Source organism: Thalassophryne amazonica, chromosome 5 (assembly GCF_902500255.1).
Source record: "Thalassophryne amazonica chromosome 5, fThaAma1.1, whole genome shotgun sequence".
In the NCBI taxonomy this organism is placed as follows: domain Eukaryota; kingdom Metazoa; phylum Chordata; class Actinopteri; order Batrachoidiformes; family Batrachoididae; genus Thalassophryne; species Thalassophryne amazonica.
The window spans coordinates 33,087,022-33,103,230 of NC_047107.1; the positions used below are offsets into that span (position 1 = coordinate 33,087,022).

At 41.5% G+C, this 16,209-nt stretch overlaps 1 pseudogene; it reads left to right on the plus strand.

Moving 5' to 3' along the window:
* Positions 1-2,144: 2,144 nt before the first annotated feature.
* LOC117510289 lies at positions 2,145-15,288 on the plus strand (annotated as a pseudogene).
* Positions 15,289-16,209: the final 921 nt, after the last annotated feature.

Here is a 16,209-nt window from a genome sequence, read left to right on the forward strand (position 1 = left end):
TGATGGATAGCAGATGGGCAAGGGAGGTTGGGGTCCCTCTAGTGGCTCTCCCTTCTCCATTGAAGGTAAGGGCACTAGATGGCACCCTTCTCCCATTAATCACACACCCACGGCCCGTGACATTGGTTGTGTCTGGGAATCATAGGGAGGAGATCGTGTTTTTTAACACCTTCTACCTCCCGAGTGATTTTGGGGTTTCCATGGATGGTGAAGCACAATCCCAATAGATTGGCCGTCTGGGGTTGTGGCTCAGTGGAGCGAAACCTGCCACCGGGAATGTTTAGGATCCTCGGTTCCACCCGGTGTGACAGCTAATGAGGAGGTCAAAGTTCCCCCCAATCTGACGTCGGTGCCGAGGAGTACCACGATCTTGCTGATGTCTTCAGCAAAGATCTGGCACTCACTCTTCCCCCGCACCAGCCGTACAATTGCGCCATTGATTTTATCCGGGCGTTGAGTACCCGTCCAGCAGGCTGTACAATCTCTCATGTCCTGAGCGCAAATCAATGGAGACCTACATCCGGGACTCTTTAGCTGCCGGATTGATCCAGAACTCCACCTCCCCGATGGGTGCAGGTTTCTTTTTTGTGGGCAAGAAAGACGGCGGACTCCGTCCATGCATCGATTACAGAGGGCTGAACAAAACTATGGTTCGCAACCGATACCCGTTACCTCTGTTGGATTTGGTGTTCACGCCCCTGCATGGAGCCCAAATATTCATGAAACTAGATCTTAGGAACGCGTACCACCTGGTTCAGATCCGGAAGGGAGACGAATGGAAGACGGCATTCAACACCCCGTTAGGTCATTTTGAGTACCTGGTCATGCCGTTCGGCCTCACCAATGCGCCCGCGGTTCCAAGCGTTGGTTAATGATGTCTTGCGAGACTTTATGCACCGGTTCGTCTTTGTATACCTGGACGACATCCTCATCTTCTCCCCGGATCCTGAGACCCATGTGCAGCATGTACGTCAGGTCCTACAGCGGTTGTTGGAGAACCGGCTGTTTGTGGAGGGCGAGAAGTGCGAGTTCCACCGCACTTCTTTGTCCTTCCTGGGGTTCATAATCTCCTCCAACTCCGTCGCCCCTGATCCGGCCAAGGTTGCGGCGGTGAGAGATTGGCCCAAGATGCACTGGGGTACATTTAGATATGTCAGAATTAACAACTTCAGAAGTGCAATCAAATGCAGCATTAATACTTAAATAGCCACTTAAATATCTGTTATGAAGCATAAAATGTGTTGCAAAGTATACACCCAAACAATCCCATGGATTCTTGCACTTTTTACACTTTCAGGCTCCAAATGTACAATTGTAAATTAGTAATGTTTAAATTTAAGTACAGTAAATTATGGGTTATGTCCACTATGCTAGCTTGTTGCATGCAGCTGTCAAGGTTAGTTTTCCCACTAATGACTTGGTGACAGAATGCTCAGTGGGATAGACCTTCTCATTTCAGAGTGGTTGATTCAGCCTCTGTGGCCTTGGAAGGCCAGATCTTAATGGGACACAGCCTTAGAAGTATGCAGCTCCTGAATTGGGACAATTCTGTAAACACGTCTGTTTACGTGTTTACAGGATGTAGTATTGTACTTCACTTAATGAACAGTGTCCATAAAATTATTTGAAACTCTTAAAAGGTTTTGGTGACATGATAAACTTCAAGTTAATTTTGTTTTCTCTACATAGAATGTATTCATAATAAATGTACAATATGTGCCCAATTGATAATACAAGAAAAGACAAATGCTTCTCTTGCGTAATAGATTTTTCTCTACACTAAGAATGTCAAGAATGAAACATAGCAGATTCGGGTAAAAAGCCCTACTTTCTGTCCTGTCATTGTTCAAGTTGAGTAATGTGACTCTTTCAGTGTTTTGAATTTCCAACACTGAATTCCATTTAAAGACGTTTGACCTGTTTGGCCAGTTCCCTCACTGTTCTGTTAAGAATCTGGGTGTGGTTTGTGTACAGGACAGTGTAGCTCAAGTTGTTGAATGTACCGAGTTCACACAGAGTGGCAGTCTTCCAGTGGAACTTTTGTGTGTTGTGACTGCTTGTTTATTTTTAGATTTTTTTTTTTTTATTTATTTGAAATGGTAATTTTGGACTGGCTTTCCCATTTGGATCATAATGGTAAGCAGATCATGATGTATAAGTTGCTATTGTCAGTGAGGTTGCAGTGGTGCTTACTTTCATGAGTATTTGATCGGTGGTAGTCTCAGTTTGATACTTTCAAATTATTTGAGACAATTTTCTGAAACTGATCTGTCTTGTTTGTTTTTTAACTTAGCTGTAGCATGTGGGATTGTCAAGAAAGGTTCTATGTCTGTGAAACAAAGTTTGTTTTCTTTTTTCACTGTATTCTCAGAGATAAGTTTGGAGAATTGGAAATTTGTTGCTCTGAGTATCTATTTAAAATGGTGGTGGGTTGTACTTTGGTTCACATTATAGATACGTTTTTGGTCACACTGACCTGTAGGCCTTTGTTTCCACTCCTTGGCAGATTTGCTCAATCTCTGATGTCTGAGCCCACTGACAGCCAATCCCCCAATCAACAGTATCCTTCCCAAGCCACTTCTGAATCCACCCTCTCTAGTGTCCCTTCTGACTCTTCTGATAACTTCTCCAGTCTTCACCTTTCATTGGCTCCACCAGTCATTAGCCAAAGGTCTGGTTCCCTGAGTGGCAGCACAGAGAATTCGTCATCTGCTGGATCTTCACCCACCATGTCTGACAAGAAGCAAAGACCCCTCCTGCCACCCTCTTATCCTCAACATGGCAGTCAAACTCAACTTTCTACACAGATGGGCCAAAGCTCATGGCGTTCCTCTCCAGGAAGTGAGCAGATCCCTGTCACTGAGACCAAGAATCCTGCATATATTGAGACAGGGTCGGCGCCTCTCCCCAATTATGAAACTCTCTTTCCACAGAAGAGACATGGAGTACAAGGGCATGCTAAGTGGGACCACATAATTGCAGAGGTGAATCAGAGACATCGGGACAGCCAACCTGAATTAGTGGGTCCAGAGATGAGCGTGGATGGCCCAGAGGAGCCTGAACCAAATCTTCAGTCTTTTCAGCCACCGGATACCTCACCTTTTAGTCAACGTCAAACACGACCTCAGGATACCAAATCTGCGTCACTAAAAAAAGAGCCTTCACCAGCTTCCGCTAAGAAAGGTGCTTCTGCACACCATGGACCAGTCACAGCTTCCAGTGAAAGGCTTTTTCAGGGCTCTACACATCCTCGGCCAATTATCACGAAGCCCAGTCTCTCTGCAATCCAGGAAACTGTAATCACTGACACATCAAGCAAAGATGTTTTTGTAGTAGCTGGAGATGGAGAAAGTAAGGTGCACCCATCACTTACCAAAACACAGATTTCCAAACCAAATAGCCGAACTGGTGATGCTGTAGCTCTGTCACAGCACCAAAGACAAGTGCAGGACACTGTCTCCGAAGATGTTCCCATTGCCAAACCCAGAACAAGAGCAAGTGAACTGGTAAATTATAATGAGTTTGACATAACACCAGTAGCTTCTGACTTCAGGTCAGATGTGGACAGAAATGGGTGGCAACCAAAGTTTGACCCATTCCCCACGAGTGACCTCCTTTCCAAAGACCCTTGGGCACAAATGACACCGCACCAAGACATAAATGACCCATTTAGTAGTAATGCAAACAAAGAGCAGAAACCTGAAGATCAGGGAATGACAGCCTTTGATCTTGACAAAATCTTTGCTCAAGACAGTCCAGCCAATCCTTTTGCTAATTTGTCCGGCAGTGACTCAACCAAACAAGAGTACAGCAAAAAGATGTTTCAAATCAACACAGTCCTGCTTTTCAAAGACAGAATTCACAGAGAAGAAAGCTGCCTCTCCCATCAGTGCCTCAATCACATAAAACAGGTGCCAACCTTTCTAAAGAACCAGCATACAAAGAGAAATCAAGCACTGCCAATCAAGACCTCGCAAAAGAACTGCAGTCTCCAGCAGATGCAACATGCAAACCAGACTTTACAGGGAAAAAGATCTATTTGGAGCTGATCCTTTTGCTGTACCTTCTTCCTCCCTCGAATCCCCTGTTTTAACCACTCCAGTGACACTTCCCATAGTTATGGAGAACTCGGCATCTCAGTCAGATATTTTGTCTGTGGGAAAGACTCCTTTACAAGTATGGGTGTCACCGTCTGAGGTTCAGCCTGTCAGTGCTCAGAATAGCAGTGGAGGTGTGTTAGCATCAACTCCACGCAGGTGAGACTGGAAAAGCTACTTATAAGTCATGCATTTGTGAAGTTATGTTCACATATACGTATTGCTGTTGGTTTTTGATTGATCTATTTGAAGGCTGGTTTTGGTTTGGCTCTGATCATCAAGAAATTGTGATTTATTATTATTTATCATTTTAATCACCGACTTCCATCATGTAAAATTTAATTAAAATAGCACTTGGATCACAGTGGAATGAAGAAATAAAGCAGTTGTTTTGGAAGGTAGCGCCATACTTCTTTTTCCACTCTCATCAGTTTTGTTATTGTTCTTACCAGGACAGTGTTAATGTTATCAGTTTGACCGGCTCTGTAATAATCTGTCCATTCTTTTCACAGGCCTCATCCTGTGAAGCCCATGAACACGGTGGAGAACCAGCCTCCCACCAGCACCACAGCCTTCAAAGATATAAACATCCGTGATAGTACAGCTGGAAAAATAAAGGTATTTTACTTGTAGGGTCCAGAGGGTGGATAATATTTCCTCTGGGTTTTCGTTTGGGTTTCTTCAGCTTTGTTAAAGCTTTGAAAGTGTGATTGTACATAAAATCCATGTTAAAAGCATAATGGTAAATGGACTGCATATATACAGACCACCTTTCCATCTGAATCAGAAGCTCAAAGCGCTTTACAATGATAACGCTCATTCACACATACCACTGTTATGGTGCTGCCATGCAAGGCACTCACTACACACCGGGGGCAACTTGGGGATTAAGGACCTTGCCCAAGGGCCCTTAGTGATTTTCCAGCCTGACAAGGGTTTGAGCAGAGGATCCACTGGTCTCGTCCAATATAACTTTTCTTCATCCAGTATTTCTCTATGTTGGACGACTTGCCATCCATCAATTATGTTCTCCACCCCCCTCCCAAATTAAGCAAACAACAAAGAGTCAAGTAAATTAGATCAATTAATTTTGTTGTGAACAGCATATGATTGATTCTGATGCGATGAATGCTTCTAAAACGTCAGTAGCGTGCTTGTGTACCTTCTTAGTGGCAGAATCACACCGGGAGAGAAAGTTCAGAGAGAAGTAAAGGCAGCTCCAGGTTTTGGTTTTGTTTTTTTAACATGTTCACTCGGGTTAAAATCCTCTCTCTGCTCCGCGCTCGTTGCGTGCACTGATGGTTTTCAGACTGTAACATGTCGTGCCTCCATTCAGGAATCTCCCTCCCCCACCTCACCCCTCGCAGCCTGATGACTCCGCGCGCACACACACACCGACAGCTCCTTCAGTAAACTCCGCATTTTTGACGGCTTTTGAAGAAGACAGTCACTGTTTTAATAGGCCGTCTTATCCAAACGGCAGGACGGATTGCTCCTCACCCTCCATGTTATTGTCCTGCCTTAAGACGAGAGCGAAACAGAGTGAGTGAGGCTGCAGCACAATGACGTCAGATTCTGAGTCGTTTTATGCTTTGTGGATAAAATAAATAATTCACGGTAATCGCGAATATGAAAAATAATCGTGATTGGCGAATATTGTAATAATTGTGACTGCCCTAGTTCCTGACCTTCGTATGCCGCGCTCTGATTGGCTAGCTGTTGGCAGTAAGCTCTAATGCTATTAGTCAGTGGGAACCGATCCAATATAACTTTTGGTCCTAGCCTATTTGGATCCAACATAACTTTCTGGCTCCAAGCATTGACGCGAGGCCAAGCTGGGCCTCCGCGGACGGTCTGTATGTGCTATGCCGCTGCCGTGAGGCCCAACTGGACCTCCAACGCTGTCACTGCTACCGCAGGCTGGGTCGCCAGCCACTGAGGGACCGAGGGCCGGGATGTGCCTACAATGCCGACACACACCTGGATGGCGGATTCCGCACTGCCGCTAGCAGTGACAACTTGCTCGCCCCTCGCTCACTGCTCACTTACTCAGTCTGATGCCGCTCGCCGAAGTCATGAAGGAACTGATCACATATATATTATGTCCTGGTAGTCAGGAGGATATAGTGTTTTCTATTAGACAAATTCACTTTTCACAAGTGTAGCTCAATTAAAACATTGGTAGACATCACGTTTCTGAGTGCTGCACTCAACTTTCACAATTGTCACATGAGGGGAAATCCTGATTTCTACAGATTGCTGAAAAGGAAATACATTGGTATGAGTAGGGCACCTGCAGTAGAGTTCTGAATTAACTCAACCAAATCTTAAAAATTGTACAGATTAATGTTTAATACTGGTATTTTTCAGGGATGTGTTCTCATGGTGGGATGATCGCACCAAATCTCAAGCAATTTATCGATATGTGCATTGACTAGAGTGCAGCAATCACTAATTAAGCTCAGAAATTCCTCTGCCCCACACGCATTCGCTGCAGGCAGCTGTGGTGTTTATGCACTGCTCTGGTCAGTTTTCAAAAAAGAAACTCTTCATTGTATTTTAATTTTTGCTTAAAGTTTAGCTGCATCAATATACAGTATCTCAGCAACCGAACGTGCAGCTGTGGTTCATTCATGTGTGCAGGACGCAACCACACAGAGAAATTATATATTGACATCATACCAGTGACATTAACCACATTTTACAGGACATTCTATGACTATGACTTCAGAGATTGGGAGGAAAAAAGGTCATGTGACCGCTGTCAGGATCCAAGAAAACAGTTTTCTTCTCTGCACTTTTACTGAGCTCTTTGACATCTGGACACAACCAAAAGAACATGTGACGGCAAGTTTATATGTTATAAAACATTTGACAGGAGGTGCAGCTGATGGATGTGATAGCTACAAGTGTGTCAAATAAAAGGCGCTTTCCACATGCACACACAGACCCCAAAAAAATCCCAAATTAAATGTACACTAAAAAATGTCTTCTGTGATAGTATTTTGGTCAAGGAAGATTTTGCTCCCGGTGTGTAGTGAGCACCTTGTATGGCAGCACCCTGACATCGGGGTGAATGTGAGGCATTATTTATAAAGCACTTTGAGCGCCTGATGCAGATGGAAAAGCGCTATATAAATGCAGTCCATTTACCATTTATCATTAATGTGATCATATTTGGATTACAAAAGAGGGGGGATTAGGGTAATATCCCTACTTTTTTTTTGTTGTTGTTTGTTTTTTAACCTTACTTTCCATTTTGCCTGTTGTCCTGAAGGAAAAGTAAAAATGGGGTTCCAAAGTTTTACAGTGTTTTAAAATAAAATATTGTTTTATTAAATTGCAATATAAGCCATATCACTGAATAAAAATAGCCTTTGTCAAAGTCATGAAAGTTAAAAATAAAACAAAAACAAATATGAAATGGAACAATGCTGATGATCTAACTTTATAACTTCAAATCCTTGGTTGTTTTTTTTTTTTTTGGTATTAAACAAGACTAGTGTGATGCCGGTGGGGATCCACGGGCTCTAGATTGGGTAGTGTTTCATAGGTACATGAGGTATTAAATTATGCAAAGTTTCTATAATGAGTTGGAATGGGGTGAGAGTCCAGAATGTTTTTAGAACCTTTGCTCTCAATAGGTTTTAGAAGAACTACTCATGCTTTTATTTCCTGTTAATTTACTGTCTTAATGTATTTATAAATTGTTTAGGTTCTTGTTATTGTGTACACACTATTATATTATTATTATATCAGTTTTTTTATTATTGCTTCTATTTTGTCAATTGATTTTTAAATGGTCCACAATGGAAATAAGTGTTTTTTCATTTTCTTGTGAAGGCCATGAAAATTCAGTAAGGTGTGTCTTCTATAATATATTCCAATTCTAAAGTAGAACTGTACTAGTGTATACTAAGGTATATCTAATATCTATAAAATAGGTGCCTGGTCTTGAGAATGAGGGATGGTTGGTTGAAAAGCTTTTTTCTCCCATGGGAACTCTCCCTCATGTATATAAGTGATTTACACAATAATTGACACACCATGTATTTTTTTACATATTTACAATTATATTATGTTCTTACATTGAACTTATTAAATAAAATCAATCACGCACGTGTAGCAAGATGGATGACCTTAACGTCCGCCCCCCCCCCCCCCCCCCCCCACACACACACTTTTAATATATAGATGATTTGCCACCCCCTGCTGGAATGACGCATGAGTCCAGAATAAATTATCAACGTCCATTGTTCAGTGTTGTTAGCTAATATCCTTAGTTTCTCTAAAATATTTGTTCTGTCAATGTTCTGTTTTGGTTGTGTTCATCTTTGACCCAGAATTCATAAGCATACCAAATGGCAAATGTCAGCCCTCCACAGTTTGTCCGTGATCAAAGTTATATGCACAAACGCACAGCTTTTTGTCTTTTCTGCATTCTGCTGTAAGTAGGTGCTTTTATTTTTACACACCTACAAACTTCCCGTTTTCACAGTATTCATCCTTGAGCCAAATTACATAAGCATACCAAATGGCAAATGTCAGTTCTCCCCGGTTTTCGAGTGATCAAAGCCATACACACGCGCGCACACACACACACACGTACACAGAGGATGTCTATAGATGAGGATGTCTATTGTGTGGTGGGAAGGTAACATTAATCATTTTATTTTAACCCTTTCAGGATAAATTCATTAGTCCTGCTCTTTGATACAAATTTATTCAGGTCAGTGGTCCTGCAGAGCACTTATTTAGTGAAAGTCTGAAATCCTCTTTTCCGGAGCTATGGACTTTCAGCAAGATCGGCGATACACGCAGTTTGAGTGTGATGTTTCTGTGTAGGCTCTCAGTTGTCCAGGTGGTTTCCATAGTAGAGAAGCTTGAATCTTCGACTGGACTGGGTTGCTTGATGCGAGGACATTTCGCTTCAAATCGCAGAAGCTTCCTCAGCTAAAATTCTTGCTCTGGTAGTCTGACTTCTGTCTGACCCTTGTCGAGAAAAACAAACAGAAGCCACAAAAGCTGGAGTTTTAAACCTAACCAGACGTCTCCTACCGAGAGGCAGACTGCAATTGGCTAGTGATTAAACAATTGCTTTAATTAGCACATATTGTGCTCTAGTTAGCACCCTCCTAATGACAGGGTAGCTGTCCCTCCTAATGATGGGACTGACGCCTCTCCTGATGATTCATTACCATGAACAAAAGACTGAAACTGCTTTGATCTGAGTACCCCATTGTAAACAGGGGACAAAGCGCGTCTCAGACCCCTCCCCGGTTAAGGCTGGGTTTCAACTGTTTCACATAGAATGCCTCCTTCACCCCTCTCTCAAACCATTTCTTCCCTCTGGCTAAGATTTTAACAGTGACGCCTGTGTTTCATTTGGCTGCAGCAGATACATGGTTACTTCTGAGAGGTGGGGATGCACTGGTTGTCTGACTGTGTGGTTGCTATCCAGGACTAAAGGTGGTTCTGTGGTGTGGTACATGTGACACCAGCGCATGCTCCCAGACCTAACTTGATAACCTCCATGTTGTAAACACAAGAACTCAAAAGCAATCAATTCGATCATCTTGTAACTCACTAATTTAAAAATTCCATATAATAAGGGAAAAAGTGATAAAAATCATTAACTCTCTATTCTTATACATGTTTCTGCCATCTGCTGGACATGCCTGAGTTTGTTGTAGGGAAAATAACGTGTGTGATGGAAAATTAAGAGCAGATATAGCTGAATTTGCATGTAGCTTGTCGTGAGCTTGTTGGTCGTGCATTTAATTTCCAAAATCTAGGTCTGGTGGCCACCCAGGGCAATGCTGCATGTATTACATGACTAAACACTCAGACATAAATAATATATTCATATATTATATATGAATGTCTTTCCCCAAGTTAAATTTTGATCACTTCTATTATTTATTTATTTATTCAGAAATGTGGTACATCATGAAGTGGTTACTTCAAAGGTCTAGAATATGAGAGTTTTGCTTGAGCACTTTATTTATTTTATTTACCAAGGTAGCTTAGCCGCCGTTAGTTACCCCCTGGCAGATTCCGAGCAGCCGGGAAAGCAGGCCGACTGGGTGACTGTGAGGAGGAAGCGTAGTTCTAAACAGAAGCCCCGTGTACACCGCCAACCCGTTCACATTTCTAACCGTTTTCCCCACTCGACGACACACCCGCCGAGGATCAAATTCTGGTTATTGGCGACTCTGTTTTGAGAAATGTGAAGTTAGCAACACCAGCAACCATAGTCAATTGTCTTCCGGGGGCCAGAGCAGGCGACATTGAAGGAAATTTGAAACTGCTGGCTAAGGCTAAGCGTAAATTTGGTAAGATTGTAATTCACGTCGGCAGTAATGACACCCGGTTACGCCAATCGGAGGTCACTAAAATTAACATTAAATCGGTGTGTAACTTTGCAAAAACAATGTCGGACTCTGTAGTTTTCTCTGGGCCCCTCCCCAATCGGACGGGAGTGACATGTTTAGCCGCATGTTCTCCTTGAATTGCTGGCTGTCTGAGTGGTGTCCAAAAAATGAGGTGGGCTTCATAGATAATTGGCAAAGCTTCTGGGGAAAACCTGGTCTTGTTAGGAGAGACGGCATCCATCCCACTTTGGATGGAGCAGCTCTCATTTCTAGAAATCTGGCCAATTTTCTTAAATCCTCCAAACCGTGACTATCCAGGGTTGGGACCAGGAAGCAGAGTTGTAGTCTTACACACCTCTCTGCAGCTTCTCTCCCCCTGCCATCCCCTCATTACCCCATCCCGTAGAGACGGTGTCTGCTCCCAGACCACCAATAACCAGCAAAAATCTATTTAAGCATAAAAATTCAAAAAGAAAAAATAATATAGCACCTTCAACTGCACCACAGACTAAAACAGTTAAATGTGGTCTATTAAACATTAGGTCTCTCTCTTCTAAGTCCCTGTTGGTAAATGATGTAATAATTGATCAACATATTGATTTATTCTGCCTTACAGAAACCTGGTTACAGCAGGATGAATATGTTAGTTTAAATGAGTCAACACCCCCGAGTCACACTAACTGTCAGAATGCTCGTAGCACGGGCCGGGGCGGAGGATTAGCAGCAATCTTCCATTCCAGCTTATTAATTAATCAAAAACCCAGACAGAGCTTTAATTCATTTGAAAGCTTGACTCTTAGTCTTGTCCATCCAAATTGGAAGTCCCAATAACCAGTTTTATTTGTTATTATCTATCCTCCACCTGGTTGTTACTGTGAGTTTCTCTGTGAATTTTCAGACCTTTTGTCTGACTTAGTGCTTAGCTCAGATAAGATAATTATAGTGGGCGATTTTAACATCCACACAGATGCTGAGAATGACAGCCTCAACACTGCATTTAATCTATTATTAGACTCTATTGGCTTTGCTCAAAAAGTAAATGAGTCCACCCACCACTTTAATCATATCTTAGATCTTGTTCTGACTTATGGTATGGAAATAGAAGACTTAACAGTATTCCCTGAAAACTCCCTTCTGTCTGATCATTTCTTAATAACATTTACATTTACTCTGATGGACTACCCAGCAGTGGCGAATAAGTTTCATTACACTAGAAGTCTTTCAGAAAGCGCTGTAACTAGGTTTAAGGATATGATTCCTTTTTATGTTCTCTAATGCCATATACCAACACAGTGCAGAGTAGCTACCTAAACTCTGTAAGTGAGATAGAGTATCTCGTCAATAGTTTTACATCCTCATTGAAGACAACTTTGGATGCTGTAGCTCCTCTGAAAAAGAGAGCTTTAAATCAGAAGTGCCTGACTCCGTGGTATAACTCACAAACTCATAGCTTAAAGCAGATAACCCGTAAGTTGGAGAGGAAATGGCGTCTCACTAATTTAGAAGATCTTCACTTAGCCTGGAAAAAGAGTCTGTTGCTCTAAAAAAAGCCCTCCATAAAGCTAGGACATCTTTCTACTCACTAATTGAAGAAAATAAGAACAACCCCAGATTCTTTTCAGCACTGTAGCCAGGCTGACAGAGTCAGAGCTCTATTGAGCTGAGTATTCCATTAACTTTAACTAGTAATGACTTCATGACTTTCTTTGCTAACAAAATTTTAACTATTAGAGAAAAAATTACTCATAACCATCCCAAAGACGTATCGTTATCTTTGGCTGCTTTCAGTGATGCCGGTATTTGGTTAGACTCTTTCTCTCCGATTGTTCTGTCTGAGTTATTTTCATTAGTTACTTCATCCAAACCATCAACATGTTTATTAGACCCCATTCCTACCAGGCTGCTCAAGGAAGCCCTACCATTATTTAATGCTTCGATCTTAAATATGATCAATCTATCTTTGTTAGTTGGCTATGTACCACAGGCTTTTAAGGTGGCAGTAATTAAACCATTACTTAAAAAGCCATCACTTGACCCAGCTATCTTAGCTAATTATAGGCCAATCTCCAACCTTCCTTTTCTCTCAAAATTCTTGAAAGGGTAGTGTTGTAAAACAGCTAACTGATCATCTGCAGAGGAATGGTCTATTTGAAGAGTTTCAGTCAGGTTTTAGAATTCATCATAGTACAGAAACGGCATTAGTGAAGGTTACAAATGATCTTCTTATGGCCTCGGACAGTGGACTCATCTCTGTGCTTGTTCTGTTAGACCTCAGTGCTGCTTTTGATACTGTTGACCATAAAATTTTATTACAGAGATTAGAGCATGCCATAGGTATTAAAGGCACTGCGCTGCGGTGGTTTGAATCATATTTGTCTAATAGATTACAATTTGTTCATGTAAATGGGGAATCTTCTTCACAGACTAAAGTTAATTATGGAGTTCCACAAGGTTCTGTGCTAGGACCAATTTTATTCACTTTATACATGCTTCCCTTAGGCAGTATTATTAGACGGTATTGCTTAAATTTTCATTGTACGCAGATGATACCCAGCTTTATCTATCCATGAAGCCAGAGGACACACACCAATTAGCTAAACTGCAGGATTGTCTTACAGACATAAAGACATGGATGACCTCTAATTTCCTGCTTTTAAACTCAGATAAAACTGAAGTTATTGTACTTGGCCCCACAAATCTTAGAAACATGGTGTCTAACCAGATCCTTACTCTGGATGGCATTACCCTGACCTCTAGTAATACTGTGAGAAATCTTGGAGTCATTTTTGATCAGGATATGTCATTCAAAGCGCATATTAAACAAATATGTAGGACTGCTTTTGCATTTACGCAATATCTCTAAAATCAGAAAGGTCTTGTCTCAGAGTGATGCTGAAAAACTAATTCATGCATTTATTTCCTCTAGGCTGGACTATTGTAATTCATTATTATCAGGTTGTCCTAAAAGTTCCCTAAAAAGCCTTCAGTTAATTCAAAATGCTGGCAGCTAGAGTACTAACGGGGGCTAGAAGGAGAGAGCATATCTACCCATATTGGCCTCTCTTCATTGGCTTCCTGTTAATTCTAGAATAGAATTTAAAATTCTTCTTCTTATAAGGTTTTGAATAATCAGGTCCCATCTTATCTTAGGGACCTCGTAGTACCATATCACCCCAATAGAGCGCTTCGCTCTCAGACTGCAGGCTTACTTGTAGTTCCTAGGGTTTGTAAGAGTAGAATGGGAGGCAGACCTTCAGCTTTCAGGCTCCTCTGTGGAACCAGCTCCCAATTCAGATCAGGGAGACAGACACCCTCTCTACTTTTAAGATTAGGCTTAAAACTTTCCTTTTTGCTAAAGCTTATAGTTAGGGCTGGATCAGGTGACCCTGAACCATCCCTTAGTTATGCTGCTATAGACGTAGACTGCTGGGGGGTTCCCATGATGCACTGTTTCTTTCTCTTTTTGCTCTGTATGCACCACTCTGCCTTTAACCATTAGTGATCGATCTCTGCTCCCCTCCACAGCATGTCTTTTTCCTGTTTCTCTCCTCAGCCCCAACCAGTCCCAGCAGAAGACTGCCCCTCCCTGAGCCTGGTTCTGCTGGAGGTTTCTTCCTGTTAAAAGGGAGTTTTTCCTTCCCACTGTAGCCAAGTGCTTGCTCACAGGGGGTCGTTTTGACCGTTGGGGTTTTACATAATTATTGTATGGCCTTGCCTTACAATATAAAGCGCCTTGGGGCAACTGTTTGTTGTGATTTGGCGCTATATAAAAAATTGATTGATTTGATTGATTGATTGATTTAATTAATTCATTTATTATTTTTTTACTGTAATTTTAAAATGTGACAGTGGAAACTATAAAGGAAAATCTAGTGTTTCCAAACATTTAAACTGTAGTGTATATTTTTGATTCAGCACCTTGCAATGTCATCTTAATGTTTGGAGCAGGAACGCTGAGCACTCTGTACAAAACAAGGCAGCTCAAGGCTGAGCACCACCCCGCTCCCACCCCTGCCAGGAGTAATTGAAGCATTCATGTGCAACTTGCACTCGTAACCCCCCAAAAAAGGGCTGATGCACTGCTATGTGGCACAAAAGTTCATAGGGTGGAGAAATCTAGCATGTGATTATCCATATTAATATGGAATAAATTTGATAAGGTATTCATTCACAAGTTAGTGTTGAAAGAAAAATGTGACAGACGTGCACGCAGAGACTGATCGTGATTTTATATCCCCCATCCCAGACTATTGGTCAGAGGGGGTGCAACAAAACATGCCATATCTGGGTATTAAAGTACTGAAGTGAAAATACATAATTTGATCTTTATTTTTTTTTTGGCCAGATCTGAATAAATAAAGCATCTGCAGAGTCAAGGATTATGTGTTGCTTCTGAGTCATGAGCAGCTGCAACAATAATAGATGAGTAACAGAGGAGGTGTTGTGTGACTTAGCCAAAATCAGTCACTTTTTGAGGAATATGTACCTAAAGTGTTGATTCTGTATTTTTTTTTTTTGTTTGTTTTTTTTTTCCTCCTAGATGGCAGAGACTGTGGAAAGTGGACCTTACGGTCAGCTGACACAGGAGGAATTGATCACTCTCGTGGTGAAGCAGCAGGCGACCTGTCCAGTAAGGATGCCAAGATCAGTGAGCTTGAGGAGTACATTGATAACCTGCTGGTCCGTGTCATTGAGGAGAAACCCACGATCCTAACAATCCCTCAACATAAACAAGCCACTATAACATGATGATGGGACAAGAGAGCCCCACTTGAATGCCCAGCTATATTTCTGTGGAATTTTTCATTGCTTATAGAGTAGAGATGGAGAATATTTATGAACGTCTTTAGAGCATGTGCACTTTTATAAATCATGGAAATATATGCATTTTACGAGTAAATGTACTACTTTTGAGTTTTTGTTTTTGTTTTGACAGTAAGGTACTGGAATTTACTTTAAAAGCTTGCTTCATCCAATTTACCACCTATTATTTGTTGTTTAATAGTTTTAATTCAAGCATAATTTTATTGATGCATAGACACTGGCTTTTTTTTTTTTTTTTTTTTTAAACTTTTGTGATGTTGGGCAGCAGGAGTCGCTGTGCATGTGGTAGTCGTAGGCCTCACTTTTAGCTGACTGGTCAGAGTGTCCACCTCCCATGCCGGAGATCGCAAGTTTGTGTCTGGAGGGAAGCGAGTGGGAGGAGCCAAACACACGCAGATAAAGAGTACAAGCTGCTACATTTACCTCGGTTTTACACTGCCATATGCAACCATTCCAAATTCATGCTTGTCCTGTAATGAGACAAAAGGTCTTGTCTTAATGAACTTTCTGTACCTGTGTTCTAGCTGTCATATTAAGTTTCATGTGTGCAAGTATGATTTCTGACATGGATATCTGCTGAGTAACAATCATGACTTGTCTGTAAAAAGGCACATTGTTTTTTCACTCTGTCATTGAATTCTTAATACTTTTGTAGGGTAGGATTCATTGAGGGGTTTATATACATAATACCTGAACAAAATCAATGTTGCATGGTCTTCCAGTATTTACAGGACAATGTGCCTGTTTTTCTTTACGAAAGAGCTTAATAAAAGTACGAATAATACTGATGTACTGTAGTTTTAAAGGCAAAGCAATTAATCCACTTTGTCCTTAAATATTGATATATGCAAGTTATAACCAACACTAATGTTGGTTTGAAATACAGTGTGACACCTACTTTACTTATAAATAAC